Source organism: Eurosta solidaginis, chromosome 4 (assembly GCF_040869045.1).
Source record: "Eurosta solidaginis isolate ZX-2024a chromosome 4, ASM4086904v1, whole genome shotgun sequence".
In the NCBI taxonomy this organism is placed as follows: Eukaryota; Metazoa; Arthropoda; class Insecta; order Diptera; family Tephritidae; genus Eurosta; species Eurosta solidaginis.
The window spans coordinates 80,613,563-80,631,217 of record NC_090322.1 but is presented as its reverse complement, the minus strand read 5'-3'; the positions used below and the strand labels follow the sequence as shown (position 1 = coordinate 80,631,217).

At 37.9% G+C, this 17,655-nt stretch overlaps 2 long non-coding RNA genes across 2 annotated transcripts; both read right to left on the bottom strand.

The window, feature by feature from the left end:
• Positions 1-511: 511 nt before the first annotated feature.
• LOC137248050 (uncharacterized) lies at positions 512-903 on the bottom strand. Its single transcript, XR_010952029.1, has 3 exons — positions 866-903; positions 701-804; positions 512-643 (listed from the first exon to the last, which is right to left on the bottom strand). It is a non-coding gene; the product is annotated as an uncharacterized lncRNA (long non-coding RNA).
• A 4,277-nt stretch (positions 904-5,180) lies between these two features.
• Positions 5,181-5,570, bottom strand: LOC137248212 (uncharacterized). The gene is made up of 3 exons (XR_010952123.1): positions 5,533-5,570; positions 5,368-5,471; positions 5,181-5,310 (listed from the first exon to the last, which is right to left on the bottom strand). It is a non-coding gene; the product is annotated as an uncharacterized lncRNA (long non-coding RNA).
• Between the last annotated feature and the right edge of the window lie 12,085 nt (positions 5,571-17,655).

Genomic DNA, 17,655 nt, shown 5'->3' with positions numbered 1-17,655 from the left:
ATCAGCGATAGCTAGCGTAGAAAATTGAACAGCGTATGCGATAGTTATCGTATGGCAATACCACGATAAACGATAAACGCTAACGATCGAGTTTCACACGCTAGAATTTATTTCATAATACGGTAGAACAGATTGCAAGCGTTTATCGTGTATCGTACGAGTTCATAATAGGGGTGTTATTGTTTGACCAATTGTGGTAAGATGGTTGGCTTCGCCTGGGTCAACATCGCTGATTTGGTCTGATTCATATCTTCGTATGTTGTAATCAATTTTGAACTGTATGCAGATATTATGTAAAGCTGAACACACATTGGCAAATCGTGCCACTACTGGTATCTTCCTTTATTTCCATACCCTAAAATTCTCCAACGTCCATCGGCCGGGTTTCGGTAAGGCGTTATACACCACGGCTCTAGTGGATAGCCATAATCACCTGTTGAAATGAAAATTGTCATTATAATAGTAATATTAACCACAAAGCATACATTGCCGTACCTAAAACCCACGCATTGCTCCGCCTATTAACTTCAAACCGCTCTTGCAATACTCGTCGTTGATCTGAATGCCTCCAAACGAAGGAATCATGAGCCGCACCACCGTACTGACAGTTAATTGCCAAAACTTTATAGGTGTGATCGCACATCTGGCAAAATATTTATATAGTTAGTATAAAGAATAAAGAAAATGAGCAACAACTCACTATCATGGCGTTCACACTATGGTATCCTTTCCTATTAAAGTACATATGCTTATCCACAGATGGTCTTTGCAAGCCGATGTGTGTGCCATCAATGCAACCGATGACTGTAAAATAGATATTCAATTAAAAAACTTATTTTATAAATGTAATTGAACGTTTGCCTACCTGCTTCAAATTTAAGGCATGAAATACAAACTGGAAAGCCTCTTTAGATAATCTAAATCGTTTCAGGAATCTGCAAAACACACATTTTTGTATACTTGTAAAACTTTATTTGTCATATACTTACGCAGTTTGTGGTAAAGCTAGAGGATCACTTTTATCTCTAAGTAGCCTCCATGCTACTGTTTCATCTTCCTCACTATAGCTTGAACTTATGTAGAATAGTAAGTGCACATCCATTTTGAAATTTCGTTTGTTTATTAAATTTTTTAAATATTTTGACATTTCTACATCTAATGTGATATAAAAATAAAATCCACAGTGATGTGGACCTTAAAATCTATTGTGAACTGAGAATGAATTACGATACGATAGCTTTCGTATGTGGTAATGCCATTCGATACATACGTCTGACGTATCACGTAATTGTCTTTCGTATAGTTTTCGATCCATGATCGTATGTGGCGATTCGGGCCCAGCTCTTTCGACCACAGTCGAAGATCGAATCGGGCCTATGTTTGAAATTTCGATTATTTACCTTACAAGACAGGCACAAATCACTCAGGAGATTACGCATTCACGAGTTCAAAATAGCTTCGTTCTGCGCATCTACGTCAGAGTTGACTGCTTGAGCGAATGAAAGAAAGAGAGAAAAAAACAAGAGTTAACGGAAAATAACGAATAAATTGCCCATAAAAAACAGCTGATCTTTTGTTCACATGTGCAATGCGAAATCTTTTGTGTGTGATTTGTTCAAAACCATGATGGAATAAGAGAAGGTGGCGCATTGCGCATGTAAACATTAGTTCAGCTGTTTTTATGAGCAATTTTTACGTCATTTTTCTTTAGCTCTTGTTTTCTTTCTCTCTTTCTTTCATTCGATGAAGCGGTCAAGTGTGACGTAACTGCGCAGAACGAAACAATTTTGAACTCGTGAATGCATAATCTTCTAAGGGTGAGTTGTGGGGCATTACAGGTACTCGTTACATAGTCGATTACTTAATCGTCACCGATAACTTGGTCACCAATTATCGTCTTAATCACTTTCACCAGGCATGCTTAACGAACGAAACGATATCATTTCGTTACGATAATCAACGTTAATAAACGACACGAAGTCACTTCGTTTCGTTTATTAACGTTAAGATCGTCAAATTAACGTTAATTTCGCGTTCTTAACGTTAATAAACGAAACGAAATGACTTCGTTTCGTTTATTAACGTTGATTATCGTAACGAAATGATATTGTTTCGTTCGTTAAGCGATATCATTTCGTTACGATAATCAACGTTAATAAACGACACGAAGTCACTTCGTTTCGTTTATTAACGTTAAGATCGTCAAATTAACGTTAATTTCGCGTTCTTAACGTTAATAAACGAAACGAAATGACTTCGTTTCGTTTATTAACGTTGATTATCGTAACGAAATGATATTGTTTCGTTCGTTAAGCATGCCTGACTTTCACATTGATGTAGGGCAAAAAGTAACGCACGCACTCTCTCAAAATAGTGTACGTGTGACTCGGTTTCTCGCCCTTACCTATTGTGTTTTCGACATTCCTTCTCGCTCGATGTTATTTACATTTTGAAGTTACTTCTCTACTTAAGAAAACTGATAAGATATGAACTTTCTACAATATATATATATAGATATATATATAAATATAAATTATAAATAAATTTCGACTGCTATTTTCGTGTGGACTGCTGTAAGCATTGTTTACTATATAGTTTGGCAGCTTAAGTAGAGGTTATGTTGCGAATAGAGTGGAAGGCAGTGGACTAGGCAGTCGAATGTCATATAATGAAGGAATGGTGTTCGGAGTTTTTTCAAAGTTAAAAAAAAAAATGATAAAAGCTTTAATATAAATAAAACTATTGTTTTAATAACAACAAAAACGCCATATATATTCTGTATGCATAAATTTGTAAGGATTATCCCACTTTAAAATTTGAATTAAATAATCTAAAGTTTTGTTTTGAAACTGAGTCGAGAACTGTGCGTGTGAATGTGCGAATTTTCACCGATCAGCTGTTAGTGGCGCTACTTGGTAAAATTTACAATGGCTGTAAGTGTCTGAGTCATTCACCCTGAGGTTGAATTATTGAATCATATGTGGATATATACACACATATATATATATATATATATGTGTATATATGTGTATATATCCATATATGATTCAATAATTCAACCTCAGGGTGAATGACTCAGACACTTACAGCAGTCAACACGAAAATAGCAGTCGAAATTTGTTATACAATTTCTTCAATTAAACTACCTATTTTATTTTCGATAGTTTTTGTCAACACTTTTACGAGAAAATTCGAAGTTTCGAGAATATTATATGTCAATTTCGACCTTTTATTGAGATTTTTCCGAATTGGCCTATAATTGTTTAAGTTACAAACACACATACTCAAAAAAATTCAGAAAAATCTTAATAAAAGTTCGAAATTATCGTTCGAGTTTTCGAGAGCGAGTCTGAGATTGGTTTGCATTGTCTAAATTTCAAAATTCATAGTTTTGTCATAAATTATCGAAAACAAATAAAAGGATATTTTAACTAACGAAATCGGATTAAATAGGCCCACTGTTATTTTCGTTTTTGCACCATGAAGAAAAAAGGGCCATGTTGAAAGCTTTCATGGATTCGAGAAAGATGTGACCGTGTTTATGGTGAATGTTTTTTTTTGTGATATTTTTTTTATATAGAAATTGTTTTTTAGTTAACATATAAATATGTGTCATTTGATCTATATATGGTGAAGGTATTTATAAGAATAATTGAAGTGTCTTTTTTCAGCTAGTTAGAATGTAAATATGTGAAATTTAACCTGTATATAGTGGAGGTACTTATAAGAATGATTAAAGTTTCATTTTTGTTGTCTTGTGTAAATAGAATAGTTTTAAGAAATTTTTAGTCTGAGTTATTTTGTGTTTATAATATTTTTAAGAAAATTGCAGTCTGATATATTTCTGATATTTTGTGTATATAGAATACTTTTACGTATGTTTGAATTGAGTAAGATATTTTTTTATTTGATGCAAACCGAAGAAACATTTTTTTTTTTTGATTTTAAGTAACCTTAGTAAAACCAAATTCACGTTGAATTTTGAACACTGCAAATACGTACTATTTTTATTGCAAACTTTGCGCCACAGTCAAAAGCTTTTGTTGTCTTGAATTATTTAAATAAAAACAAAGGATTTATTTATTCAACCATACAAAACTTTATTCTCATTATTTTCCTATATGGATTAAGAGAAATGCTAGGGCAAATGGATAACATCATTATCATTGTCTTAAGAACGCACAATATTCACAACCTCTTCTTCTATCCACGATTCATCTTAAATACTGTCGTGCTCTAAACAGCAAATGTTGTGAAGAATACATCGGCATATAATTATTTTGACTACGGAACTTAAGTCTACAATTTCGTTGAAGTGAAGTAATCATCGGAATCTTGTTTTGAGCAGTCCGTATGCATTTTCAACAACAATTCTTGTTGAAGAATGTATAAAATTAAACTGCCTCTTTGCCGGTATCAAAAATCCATTATCACGAAAGGAACTTATTAACCATTGGGCATTTCCATACGCTGAATCTCTAAGCAAAATCGAATTAAAAGGAAAGGTCGGCTTCATATTTTCCGTCGGTCTTTCATATAAGCTGGAGCGTCTCAAAATTCGACTGTCGTGCAACGAGCCTGGTTCCCCGACGAATACATCTATAAACATTTTATCCGCATCCACAACGGCTTGCAACTGCAGACTATAAAAGTGCTATCGGTTGAAATAAAACCGGAAATTTGATTTTAATATGAAACCGGAAATTTGATTTTAATATGAGAGCAATCAATGCATCCCACCACATTCGGTATATTCTTCATCGCTTTAAATTTTCGCATATTATCTTGTACCTTGGAAGCAGGCCATTGAATATATTCGTGGGCAATCGACAACAACCACTACACCACTTTCTTTCCCCCAGCGGGTTAGGGGGTCAGAATCACTGGTCAACATCGCTGATTTGGTCTGATTCATATCTTCGTATGTTGTAATCAATTTTGAACTGTATGCAGATATTATGTAAAGCTGAACACACATTGGCAAATCGTGCCACTACTGGTATCTTCCTTTATTTCCATACCCTAAAATTCTCCAACGTCCATCGGCCGGGTTTCGGTAAGGCGTTATACACCACGGCTCTAGTGGATAGCCATAATCACCTATTGAAATGAAAATTGTCATTATAATAGTAATATTAACCACAAAGCATACATTGCCGTACCTAAAACCCACGCATTGCTCCGCCTATTAACTTCAAACCGCTCTTGCAATACTCGTCGTTGATCTGAATGCCTCCAAACGAAGGAATCATGAGCCGCACCACCGTACTGACAGTTAATTGCCAAAACTTTATAGGTGTGATCGCACATCTGGCAAAATATTTATATAGTTAGTATAAAGAATAAAGAAAATGAGCAACAACTCACTATCATGGCGTTCACACTATGGTATCCTTTCCTATTAAAGTACATATGCTTATCCACAGATGGTCTTTGCAAGCCGATGTGTGTGCCATCAATGCAACCGATGACTGTAAAATAGATATTCAATTAAAAAACTTATTTTATAAATGTAATTGAACGTTTGCCTACCTGCTTCAAATTTAAGGCATGAAATACAAACTGGAAAGCCTCTTTAGATAATCTAAATCGTTTCAGGAATCTGCAAAACACACATTTTTGTATACTTGTAAAACTTTATTTGTCATATACTTACGCAGTTTGTGGTAAAGCTAGAGGATCACTTTTATCTCTAAGTAGCCTCCATGCTACTGTTTCATCTTCCTCACTATAGCTTGAACTTATGTAGAATAGTAAGTGCACATCCATTTTGAAATTTCGTTTGTTTATTAAATTTTTTAAATATTTTGACATTTCTACATCTAATGTGATATAAAAATAAAATCCACAGTGATGTGGACCTTAAAATCTATTGTGAACTGAGAATGAATTACGATACGATAGCTTTCGTATGTGGTAATGCCATTCGATACATACGTCTGACGTATCACGTAATTGTCTTTCGTATAGTTTTCGATCCATGATCGTATGTGGCGATTCGGGCCCAGCTCTTTCGACCACAGTCGAAGATCGAATCGGGCCTATGTTTGAAATTTCGATTATTTACCTTACAAGACAGGCACAAATCACTCAGGAGATTACGCATTCACGAGTTCAAAATAGCTTCGTTCTGCGCATCTACGTCAGAGTTGACTGCTTGAGCGAATGAAAGAAAGAGAGAAAAAAACAAGAGTTAACGGAAAATAACGAATAAATTGCCCATAAAAAACAGCTGATCTTTTGTTCACATGTGCAATGCGAAATCTTTTGTGTGTGATTTGTTCAAAACCATGATGGAATAAGAGAAGGTGGCGCATTGCGCATGTAAACATTAGTTCAGCTGTTTTTATGAGCAATTTTTACGTCATTTTTCTTTAGCTCTTGTTTTCTTTCTCTCTTTCTTTCATTCGATGAAGCGGTCAAGTGTGACGTAACTGCGCAGAACGAAACAATTTTGAACTCGTGAATGCATAATCTTCTATGGGTGAGTTGTGGGGCATTACAGGTACTCGTTACATAGTCGATTACTTAATCGTCACCGATAACTTGGTCACCAATTATCGTCTTAATCACTTTCATCAGGCATGCTTAACGAACGAAACGATATCATTTCGTTACGATAATCAACGTTAATAAACGACACGAAGTCACTTCGTTTCGTTTATTAACGTTAAGATCGTCAAATTAACGTTAATTTCGCGTTCTTAACGTTAATAAACGAAACGAAATGACTTCGTTTCGTTTATTAACGTTGATTATCGTAACGAAATGATATTGTTTCGTTCGTTAAGCGATATCATTTCGTTACGATAATCAACGTTAATAAACGACACGAAGTCACTTCGTTTCGTTTATTAACGTTAAGATCGTCAAATTAACGTTAATTTCGCGTTCTTAACGTTAATAAACGAAACGAAATGACTTCGTTTCGTTTATTAACGTTGATTATCGTAACGAAATGATATTGTTTCGTTCGTTAAGCATGCCTGACTTTCACATTGATGTAGGGCAAAAAGTAACGCACGCACTCTCTCAAAATAGTGTACGTGTGACTCGGTTTCTCGCCCTTACCTATTGTGTTTTCGACATTCCTTCTCGCTCGATGTTATTTACATTTTGAAGTTACTTCTCTACTTAAGAAAACTGATAAGATATGAACTTTCTACAATATATATATATATAGATATATATATAAATATAAATTATAAATAAATTTCGACTGCTATTTTCGTGTGGACTGCTGTAAGCATTGTTTACTATATAGTTTGGCAGCTTAAGTAGAGGTTATGTTGCGAATAGAGTGGAAGGCAGTGGACTAGGCAGTCGAATGTCATATAATGAAGGAATGGTGTTCGGAGTTTTTTCAAAGTTAAAAAAAAAAATGATAAAAGCTTTAATATAAATAAAACTATTGTTTTAATAACAACAAAAACGCCATATATATTCTGTATGCATAAATTTGTAAGGATTATCCCACTTTAAAATTTGAATTAAATAATCTAAAGTTTTGTTTTGAAACTGAGTCGAGAACTGTGCGTGTGAATGTGCGAATTTTCACCGATCAGCTGTTAGTGGCGCTACTTGGTAAAATTTACAATGGCTGTAAGTGTCTGAGTCATTCACCCTGAGGTTGAATTATTGAATCATATGTGGATATATACACACATATATATATATATATATATGTGTATATATGTGTATATATCCATATATGATTCAATAATTCAACCTCAGGGTGAATGACTCAGACACTTACAGCAGTCAACACGAAAATAGCAGTCGAAATTTGTTATACAATTTCTTCAATTAAACTACCTATTTTATTTTCGATAGTTTTTGTCAACACTTTTACGAGAAAATTCGAAGTTTCGAGAATATTATATGTCAATTTCGACCTTTTATTGAGATTTTTCCGAATTGGCCTATAATTGTTTAAGTTACAAACACACATACTCAAAAAAATTCAGAAAAATCTTAATAAAAGTTCGAAATTATCGTTCGAGTTTTCGAGAGCGAGTCTGAGATTGGTTTGCATTGTCTAAATTTCAAAATTCATAGTTTTGTCATAAATTATCGAAAACAAATAAAAGGATATTTTAACTAACGAAATCGGATTAAATAGGCCCACTGTTATTTTCGTTTTTGCACCATGAAGAAAAAAGGGCCATGTTGAAAGCTTTCATGGATTCGAGAAAGATGTGACCGTGTTTATGGTGAATGTTTTTTTTTGTGATATTTTTTTTATATAGAAATTGTTTTTTAGTTAACATATAAATATGTGTCATTTGATCTATATATGGTGAAGGTATTTATAAGAATAATTGAAGTGTCTTTTTTCAGCTAGTTAGAATGTAAATATGTGAAATTTAACCTGTATATAGTGGAGGTACTTATAAGAATGATTAAAGTTTCATTTTTGTTGTCTTGTGTAAATAGAATAGTTTTAAGAAATTTTTAGTCTGAGTTATTTTGTGTTTATAATATTTTTAAGAAAATTGCAGTCTGATATATTTCTGATATTTTGTGTATATAGAATACTTTTACGTATGTTTGAATTGAGTAAGATATTTTTTTATTTGATGCAAACCGAAGAAACATTTTTTTTTTTTGATTTTAAGTAACCTTAGTAAAACCAAATTCACGTTGAATTTTGAACACTGCAAATACGTACTATTTTTATTGCAAACTTTGCGCCACAGTCAAAAGCTTTTGTTGTCTTGAATTATTTAAATAAAAACAAAGGATTTATTTATTCAACCATACAAAACTTTATTCTCATTATTTTCCTATATGGATTAAGAGAAATGCTAGGGCAAATGGATAACATCATTATCATTGTCTTAAGAACGCACAATATTCACAACCTCTTCTTCTATCCACGATTCATCTTAAATACTGTCGTGCTCTAAACAGCAAATGTTGTGAAGAATACATCGGCATATAATTATTTTGACTACGGAACTTAAGTCTACAATTTCGTTGAAGTGAAGTAATCATCGGAATCTTGTTTTGAGCAGTCCGTATGCATTTTCAACAACAATTCTTGTTGAAGAATGTATAAAATTAAACTGCCTCTTTGCCGGTATCAAAAATCCATTATCACGAAAGGAACTTATTAACCATTGGGCATTTCCATACGCTGAATCTCTAAGCAAAATCGAATTAAAAGGAAAGGTCGGCTTCATATTTTCCGTCGGTCTTTCATATAAGCTGGAGCGTCTCAAAATTCGACTGTCGTGCAACGAGCCTGGTTCCCCGACGAATACATCTATAAACATTTTATCCGCATCCACAACGGCTTGCAACTGCAGACTATAAAAGTGCTATCGGTTGAAATAAAACCGGAAATTTGATTTTAATATGAAACCGGAAATTTGATTTTAATATGAGAGCAATCAATGCATCCCACCACATTCGGTATATTCTTCATCGCTTTAAATTTTCGCATATTATCTTGTACCTTGGAAGCAGGCCATTGAATATATTCGTGGGCAATCGACAACAACCACTACACCACTTTCTTTCCCCCAGCGGGTTAGGGGGTCAGAATATACCCGTGGTACGTATGCCTGTTTTAAGAGGCGACTAAAATACCAGATTCAAGGGGCTGTGTAGCGCAACCCTTCAGGTTGCCAGCGCAATATATGGCTTCTCCAAACCCAATTGTCAACCTCACCTATCTGCGGCGAATCCTGTTTCACTAACAGACGAGGCGTTGGTGAAGGGAGGTAAAGGCCTGAAGGTTCAATTTGGCCACATAAATCGTTCCCGAGATGGCCGGGCTAGCACCTTAATGGTGCTGTGGTACCGGAGCGTACTGGATCTGTATCCGGCAAAGGACAACCACATCGATAACACTCCCCAAAGCCTTCGGAGAGCAACCTTATCGTTACAAAAACAACAACAACCACTTTCCTTAATACTCTCCATGCGGATGATTTGGACATATTGAAAAGATTTGCAATCTCACGAAATATATTGTATAAAGAATGAGAGAAATTTATTATGTAAATTTTACCAATTAACAGACGTGCCGTTGAGCGATTCAGTCTAAAATGCCGTCTGAACTCTTCGTCAGTATAACTTTCTATAACTCGCAGAAAATGTGTTATTTTATCTCGCTCCTCTTCATTTTCAGAAGTGTCTACTGTATTCGCAGAAGAATTTAGAAGTTCCTCCGTCTGCCGCTGGTGTTTGCCGATTCGGACGATGACGTTTCACACATCAGCTATAAATTTATAATTACATGAAAAATTATAGCAAATCCCTTTAAAATATTTACCCTTACATACTTCAAAGAATTGGTCTTCCATTTTCTCTTTATTTAATTTTGCGTTTTTCTATCAATATCTTAAATTTTTGTGTACGTTTCTTCTTCTTTTTTTTTCAACAAATCAGATGTTTTATATTAGTGCTGCCAGCTCTCATAAAGTTGATCCAGATCGTTCCAATGAGATTGGAGCCTGAGCCAGAGCTCGATAGCTCAATTCAATGTATTGACGTCCCCTACAATACAGGTGCTCGTTACCTAATCGATTACTTAATCGTGACCGATAACTTGGACACCAATTATCGGTTGAACTGTTCCGTAGTTATCACAAATCAAAGTACCATAATATCAAAAATAAAGGGATGCATTTACTTAAAATAAAAAAAAGAAAAAATACGCCATTTTAGTTTTTGGATATGTTATATATATTAAATCGGCCTTTCTAAAAAAAATATATTTTATTTTCAAACGCTTGGCTTTAAAGTTTTTTCAAGTTAAAAATTTTATTTTAGAAAAAAAAAATTTTCAGTGTATTAAAAATTGCTTAAAGGGTATGTTTTCGAAAGCCGTTCAGAATACCTCTCCAATGGTACCAAGATCTTTGAAATCATTTGAGCCATTACGTAGTTATCACAGCTCAAGTGCCTATTACCGTCATTTTTCACGCATTTTTCACAACTTTGAATGTAATTTCTAAAAATGAGGTTGTGTTTGTATAGGTAAAGTGTACCTGTATGCAAAATTTCATCAAAATATGAGGGGGTTGGATTCAATGCATATCGGTTTTGATACAAAAATAAAAAAAATAATTTACCTAAATTTATGTAACGTATAGTCATAGAATGGCCACAAACTTAAAAAATATTTGTATAAGATGTATACTTATGTATTTACAACCTGGAACTAATATCAAAATGGTATACTTACAATCATAGCATTAATGCTATAAAATCCTTTTCTGTTGTAATATAAATGCTGTAATTCTTTTTTGGGAGCAACAGTTTTAATGTGTGTGCCATCTACACAGCCAATAATCCCTGGAATTCTGCTAAGACTTGTTACGGTCTGCTGTTATGGTCTACGGTTACGGTCCACTTGGGAGCGTGTTCGTGCGAACACACCTAGTGACTGGTGATGGGGCGAAAGTTGCGATACAAAAGTATCGAAACAAAGAAATAAAAATTCGGCGATCACTAGCGAAAAATTTGCCATGAGTTTCCGGCGAACGAGAAACCAATTTATACATTGAGAGAAGAAAAGAAAGGAAAAAACTCTCGAAGAAGCCGTTATACAAACGAGAAGGTCGTTTGAAAGTCACTAAATTTATGGAAGCTTAGAATAACAAAACATGTGTTTCTTCCGTTAATTCTCAGAATTTGGTGGAAAGATTTTGATTTGCTTCAGCCTAATTTTTGCCGGCCCTGCGATTATACAAAAGGATCGTGTAACATCTATTGGCACAGCGTCTACAGCAAAGGCGTCAAGCACCGATACTGCTTCAGTAACTTTATTGCTCACATCAACTGCGCATCCCCAACTATACTCAACTAATCCCAAAACACCCTCGCCGGCTGTGCACGTATTCAAGTGAGTATTGTTGATGAACCAAAAGACTGCAACGAGGAATTGCAGGCCTCCTTCACCCAACTACTAAAAGAACAAACAGGTTAATGCCCAGAAACTAGGAAGAGTCGATAGCGCAAAGTCCATTCCGACAAACCTCTTTTCTACTCGTCTATTTTGGGTGGTAATAAACATTACAACGGTTGTGTTGTGTTGGCACAAACACAACGTATAGAATATCCAGTTGAAGTAGGTCGGCGTTTCACAGTCACACCTAGTGAGGAAAGTACTAGTGATTCCGATTCGGATTCAGACGGCAATAAACTAATTGTGATGAGAACCCTTGGTATCCGAAGATAAACCCCTTTCCCTACGTTTACGAAGTACACTACAACCTTTTGAACAGCGTCCGGCACCATCTCCGCCTCCAGGGCCAGCAGTACGCTGCATCGTAATACAACGAACGCCCAATTAGCACCAAGTTATCCAGGTCGTAAAAGTCAACACGAAGTTTTATTGCCACCAGGTTCACTCGATCACATCGGACCAGAGCGCAACGACCACCAACAGTACCGACACGGCGCGCCCAAGACCAACAACAGCGTCGGCTTCACCGGCAAGGTCAACATCACCAGTAACCACGCCGGCAGAGGCCCATGGTACGTACTCTGGCGGCCATGTAAGTATCAGCCTTGTATAGACTTAAAAATAGTTACCCTACAAAAAATTTGGTCATAAAACTTACCCACGGCCATACAAACGTGACTATGAATATAACCTATGACTGTAAAGTGACTAGTCCAATGACGTGGAATGACGAGAGCGTTTTTTGCAGGGTAGTTAAGGAACTCTAAGTAATGCTTAGAAGGTTTTATGCATTCCGGCTGAATCATTTAACAAGGGTCGATTTTTCTCGTCAAATTTTATTATTGAATACTTGAAATTGTTAGCTTTACAGCAAAGGGCATACATCCTTTTTTTATATCATTTTAATAATATATTTTGTCGCTTTAAAATGTTTGAAGTTAGCTCTATAAATTTTATTGATAACAAGCCGTCCTTATCACGTGAAACGTTTTAACGATCCATTTTTGGAGCTCAACCGTGGGTTGTTAGAAAAAAATTTATGCACGAATTGGCTAGAAGATTTAAACTTTCTTTTCTTATATCATTCAAATACAATATATATATATATATATATCTATACATATGACTCACTATTGCTAGCAATATCGTTCGAACAACCAGAAGCAAATAATATACGTGCATATAATACATAGCGCTATACAAATTTAATCTTTATTGCTTTTATAACAAGTTTTCTTGGTACATATTACATGTTAGTATCATTATACTATGCGTTATACCAAATTGATATTTTGTTAAACTCAAAAATAAGTTCTACTACAACAATCTAATAATTTTGTAAGAGAGCCCCAATTATCCGAATTTGTATCCCAACTTTATAGCCCTAAAATATGTTTTGTGAAGGGAAAACAGAAAAGGGGTACTCGACCAAATTCTTACGTTGTATGTAGTATATTTACTATACATTAGTGCATTTAATTACATATTTTTTTTCACACAAAGCGTTTATAACTTGAAGTATTACGAGTATCACTCTATACACTACACACACTTACCTACATTTTCATAGTGTGAATAACTATTCGTAGTTCAACTATGCTGTAGCCCTGGTCAAGAAACCTGCACTATCGCGTTTTTTTTGTAGCATACATACGTTAATAGAAATGAATTATAAATAAATAAGTATTTAAAATGGGAATGCTGGCGTCGCCATTTATTTAGAAGGCACTTAGGGAAACAGGTAAGGGGCCACCGAAATTCAGGTGCGTCGGTGGCCATGGATTTGAGGGTGGGATAAGCACCGAGCGTCGCAACACTACCCGCGGCGCCCCCAAGTTATATTCGGCCCTTTTTGTTTGTCTTATTTTAATTTTCAGCGTTTTTTTTGCATTTCAACGTTAGCAAACGGCCGTGTCCGGTTCGGTAATTTTTTTTTGCGTTAGATTTATTTTTTTTTTTTGAATTTTAAATTTTGAATGTTTTAACGGTCTGTCCGTGACATCTGGTTCGCCGGATGTCGTTTTAATTTTGTATTGATAAGCGTTTTGAGTCGGTCTCTGCGCTTCTGTCGGTTTTTTTTTGAATTTGACAGTTGATTTTTGAATAGGCATGATAGGAACTTTTTTCTGTTTATGGCGCAGGAACAGTAAGGTTGGCAAGGACCCGCCCCAGCCGACAATGACTAGCCACTGTGCACCACCACATCATGCCCACCGCCTTCCTTACTGCTTCCACCGTAGATACGATTCCATAACAGATGGCGCCCAACGTGGCGCCTGAGGCGCTGGCCGCGAGGGTCAGTCGGGTCAACCTGTGAAGTTGACCATCCCACCAGTCCGAGTGAGCAGCCACAGGAGCTGCCACCTACGTTGCGGTGGGATGGTTGGACGGACCAGGTTGTCCGGGCTGGTCATCGGGGGCAGTGGCCGAGGGAGCCACGTGACTGAACGTCAAGTCCTCCGGATTTTTGAATTCACCCGATGAGGCAGTGTTGAACGCACCTAGTTTTTTTTTTTGTAAGTGGGATTTTAGTTTGCCGGATGTTGTCCGTAGTCGGCTAGGAATAATGTTGTCCGCTAATTGGGATTTTTTTTCTTTTAATGTTTAAAATTTTGTTTGTCGAATTTGTGTCGTTGGTGTGAGTGCGTGTGTGTATGTGTTGAAAGAACCTCAGCTCATCCCACGTCCCAGGTGGTAGTTTAGAATACCACCTGCACTGTGACGGGTTGAGCTGGGATTCAAAGCGGCACCATTTTCTGTCCCACCAGTATGGGGAGCGGGCATCGAAACCGCTCCACCCATTGCGACGGAGGCAGGAGGGTCGTCCAGTGAGGGAGGCCTCAACACCCCCCCCCCCCCCCCCCCCCCCCCCCTGGAGACTGCCCCTGCGTTGCGGCTGGGCGTGTTGAGACCAACCCGTGTGTGCCTGGAGTGACCTAGTGGCCCCAACCAGTCTCGGAGGGGGCCTTAAGACCCCCTCGCATTGCAGTTGGAAGCACTAGGGACAAGTATGAATGGATTTGTGTTGTTTTTTTTTTGTTTAAATTTTTTTTTCTCCTGTAGCCTGAGTGTCTTCTGGAGGGAAGGCGATGCCAGCATTCTCATTGCTTACATATTATATATATATATATAACTAACCGCCTTTTTCAGCTTTTGGAAATTTTTTTTTATTCGGTACGCTTATCGAAGTAATCATTGTAGTTATTCTCGTGCATTTTTTTTTTATATAAATATATAAATTTTTTTTTCATCAACAAACCATCGTCTGGAAACAGAAGTGTGGTTTGAACACTAGGATTTGACAAATTGTATTTTTTTGACTATGTCGCGTTACCAGTCTTTTGGGCAACCGGGCCGGAATACTCCGTTCGGGAGTGCAGGGAATTTCCGGCGAAACCAGCACCGGGCCGGTAATAATAGGGGGCTTTCCCCAAGGACAGGCGTCCCTTGGTGGTGCACACCCCAGTAGGGGGACAATACGGAGATCCCGCGGTAATGAACATGGGCTCGGACCTGAATGACCCTCGCGATAAAATGGACAGACCTGTAAGCACCAGTAATCTTAATGCGCCCCTATTAAACGCGCATGATATCTCGGGGCTAATGACCAATGTGTCGACTTATGCACCGGATGGAGCTGGTGCCTTACCATTACACCAAGGAGTTGGAAACTTTAGAGAAGCAGCGGGGGAACGGGCGAATACCCCAGGAATGCAGGACGAAGCTACACGTGGAGGCTCGTGGGTGGACGTGCTACACCAGCTGTTCCAGGCTTCGCAGGAGGAAATGCGGAGAGAGATGGGGTCAATCAGAAACGATATGGACCAGCTCAACGCCGCTCTCTAATCTGCGCAGCAATCAGCGAATCAGAACCGGAACGCGAATAGGATGGACCGTAACTCACTTCCAACAGTAATACCACCAATATACCCTGCTCCGAGCAGCATAGTAGTGAAACCGCAGGAGTGGAAAATCTCGTTCGACGGCACTGGGAGCGTAGCAGATTTCCTTTTTAAGCTGAACACCTTGTGTGAGCGCACACAATGCACGGACGAACAAATAATGGCTAGTTTTCACCTGTTTCTTTCCGGACGGGCCGAAGAATGGTACTGGCTGTTCACGAAACAAAACCTAAATGCGACATATGCCTTTTTGTGCTACTCATTGAAAAGAGAGTTTGGCACTTTGAAAACTGACCACGAGATCATGATGGAGATTTCCATGCGGAAGCAAAAAGCAAGTGAGTGCTATGACGTGTTCCACACGGACATAATCTCCTTGAACGCGCGCTTAAGAGAGCCAATGTCGGAAGTTCTACTGATTGACATTATAAAAAGGAACGTCAACAGTAGCCTTAAGCTGTTGCTTTTCAACGCAGACTTAAGGACCCTTCATCATCTACGCGATGTAGCACGCAGAGGTGAACAAGTGCTGAAAGAAAGCAAGCTGTTGGGAGCCACTTACCCAGGACGGCATGTAAACGAAGCACGCGTGACAACCCCGGACATGAGGATGGAAGGCGAGGAAGTCGAAATGGATCCGCAGATAGAGGCGCTGGACTATCGACGCAACAGGAAACCGGACTATTCGGGAATCCAATGCTGGAATTGCCAGGCAATGGGCCACTCCTATATATACTGTGAGGATCCCATTAAAAATCCTTTTCGTTTTAAATGTGGGTATAAGGGTGTATTTACTCCTAAATGCCCTAGGGACCATCGCAGGTAGGGAAACCAGTACCCGAGCGAGAAGGAGGGGGAACCTCGTTCGGCTTCATAGGTCCCACACCAGGCGGTGCTCGAGGTGTCGTCCCGTGCACCGAACCAGAGGGTGAATCTCTGCATGGAGGTGATGAGCTTCCGAGGTGCAGTAGTGCCCTGGCAAAGGAACACCCAAACGTGATAATAACTTACCCTGACAGTACGGACAATTCGAATAGTTCTGAATCCGAGAGTCAAACGTCCTCATCCGCGATGGGCGAACCGACCAAGATTCTGCGACGCCAGCACAGGGATTTCGCTTGCCAAACGCAATTTTCACCAAACCTAGAAGAAAGGGAACCTAGGTACGAACCAATAAAGCATACCATTTTTGAGCAATACCCGGTATCGGACAATATTTTGAAGTGCAGGAAGAGATACCAGAGGAGAGTACAGGAGCGTAGATTGCTGCAAGCCACCACGTTAACGCTTACAGAGGATGAAAGGCCTCTTGTAAAGGTTAAGATTAAGGATAGTTTTCTTGTAGGGCTGTTGGACTCGAGAGCCAACGTCTCCATCTTAGGAAAAAATGGATTAGAATTCCTAGAGGACAACGGCTTCGATTATCAGCCCTTACATGCGTTCGTATACACCGCGGGTGGCAACAAGCAAAAAATTTTAGGCTCAGTATCTCTACCGGTCACCTTCAAAAATATCACAAAGGTTATTCGTTTTTACCTTGTTCCCTCACTGCTCCAAGAAGCGTACTTCGGGGTAGATTTTTGGAGAGCATTTGCGTTAGCTCCCGAAATATTCCCAAGCGTAGAAGGCATAGAGATTAGACTTGAAAAGGAAGAGGAACTTAACCTCCATGAATTGTCACCCGACCGGAAATTAGAATTGCAAAAGGCCATTGAGACGTTTCCTTCGTACGAGAAGTTAGGCCTAGGGCAAACTAAATTAGTAGAGCATCACATTGACACCGGTGATGCCGTTCCCATAAAAAACAAACATTTCCCTCTTTCGCCACCGAGG